Source organism: Otolemur garnettii, unplaced genomic scaffold (assembly GCF_000181295.1).
Source record: "Otolemur garnettii isolate 467f Iridium unplaced genomic scaffold, OtoGar3 scaffold00211, whole genome shotgun sequence".
Lineage (NCBI taxonomy): Eukaryota > Metazoa > Chordata > Mammalia > Primates > Galagidae > Otolemur > Otolemur garnettii.
The window spans coordinates 1,008,414-1,010,635 of record NW_003852606.1 but is presented as its reverse complement, the minus strand read 5'-3'; positions in this window follow the sequence as shown (position 1 = coordinate 1,010,635).

Genomic DNA, 2,222 nt, shown 5'->3' with positions numbered 1-2,222 from the left:
GAATCCTGTTCAATTTCAGTGCTCATAGCTCGGTGGTTAGGGCGCCAGCCACATACACTGAGGCAGGTGGGTTTGACCCCCACCAGGGCCTGTTAAACAACAATGACAACAATAATAAAAAAACAGCTGGGCATTGTGGCAGACACCTGTATTTCCAGCTACTTGGGAGGCTGAGGCAAGAGAATCACTTAATCCCAAGATTTAGAGGTTTCTGTGAGCTATGACACCACAGCACTCTATTAAGGGCGACATAATAAGACTCTGTCTCAAAAAAAAAAAACAATGAAAATTAAAAAAAAGAAAGAATCCCACTGGGAATTTGATGGAGTCTGCATTAAAACCAAGATGTAAATGGGGGAGAAATAACATCTGCATAATATTCATATTAGCTAACTAGAAAAATAATTATTAGTCTTTCGATGTATTCAAGAATGCTTCAAAAAATATATTTGGGCCTCAGGGGTACAGAAGCGAATTAGTCATAATCACCAGTGTTTGGCACACACTTATTACTATGTTTGCCAATCATTAAGCAATAATCTCTTGGCTTCAGATTCATTCCCCTAAAATGGGCTTTCTGAATCTGAGACTGTGACTCTGAAAACCCTGTTCCAGCTTTGCCAAATAGCTGTGTTAGAGTCTACCCATCCTGTGTACTCGAGAAACTAGAGAAGCTGGGAGAAGGAGAAAGGGACTTCTCCTTTGGTTGGTTTCCTGTTTCCATCTGTTTTATCCAATAAATCTTCTTCACCCTGTATATGGCAATTCTTCCCTAAAGCTGCAGCTATATCCAGTTTGTAGTCTTTCAAAACTTGCACACAGGCTCAGCACCTGTGGCTCAAGTGGCCAAGGCGCCAGTCACATACACCTAAACTGGCGGGTTCGAATCCAGCCTGGGCCCGCCAAACAACAATGATGGCTGCAACCAAAAAATAGCCAGGCACTATGGCAGGTGCCTGTAGTCCCAGCTATTTGGGAGGCAGAGGCAGGAGACTCACTTGAGCTCAGGAGTTGGAGGTTGCTGTGAGCTGTGATGCCACGGAACTCTACCCAGGGGCATAGCTTGAGGCTCTGTCTGAAAAAAAAAAAACCTTGCACACCCTCAGAGATGCCAGACCATTTGGCTGACACCCCTTCCTGAGAAGGTTCCAATCCCTGGTGGTCCACTGAGTTTAGAGACACCAGTACCCTGCTGGTGGTGTCCTCTATTCAGAGTCAGTTTTATCTACAAGCCCCTTACCTAAGCGCTTAAGTTTAAAATCTCAAAAGCTTACCATTTCTTTTGCCTACAGTATGGCTGGCAGCTACTTCTTGGAGTTGCCACCACCATGATACCATAGGGTTCTCTTTTTGCCTTTCAGTTTCCTAGTTACCATTCCTTTAATATCTAAATGTATTTATATCTAGTCATCTCTGTTAAAATAACTGGTGCAATTTCTGTCTCCTGGATGTACCTTGACTGGCACATATTTGTAATGGGAAGCAGATTCTAAAAGGCGAGTTCTGGGGGATGGTTTAGTTGTGTTTTGGGATTTGAACACAGTGATGAAGTCCTTGCAAATGAGAAAGGGGATGCTTGTAATCCTGAGTGTGCAAAGGCATCGTGGTTCCTCATGTATCACCTCAGTCGACTGGGATGTAGTTCCAACTGCAACAAATGCCTTGGGAGAACCAAGGGTTGCTACAATTGACCATTTCTGGTGATTTTTCCTCCCCATCCCCACCAATCTACATGCATCCTTTCAATGGTCTTATTCAACATCATGGCTTTAATGCTGCCTGTGTCCACAGCTCCCACATTTGTACCCTGTTGCTTTCCTTAACTCAAGACTCAATAGCCTACTCACTGTCTTCTTTTGGATCTTTAATATACATCTCAAACTTAACATCTACAAGCCAGTTCTGGGCTCCTTTGCCATCTGATCTATTCTTTACCATGTCCATTATCTACCCTGTATTCCCGGGGTATGAAGCTATAGGATTTGTTTACCAGCCCTCCATGTCAACTAGCTCCTGCTGGTTTCAACCAACGGCACACACAGCAAGAAATAGAGATAGTGAGGAGATGACAGGGTATTCCTTCCATTCCTCTGCTTCAGGGTGCTTCTCTAGAAATGGCCACAGCTCTTACTACATAGACCTACTATGCTTCCATCAAGGCAACCTCAGCCTCTGGACTCTGACAAAACCACCATCTCTCTTCCTCAAGATTTTTTTTTTTT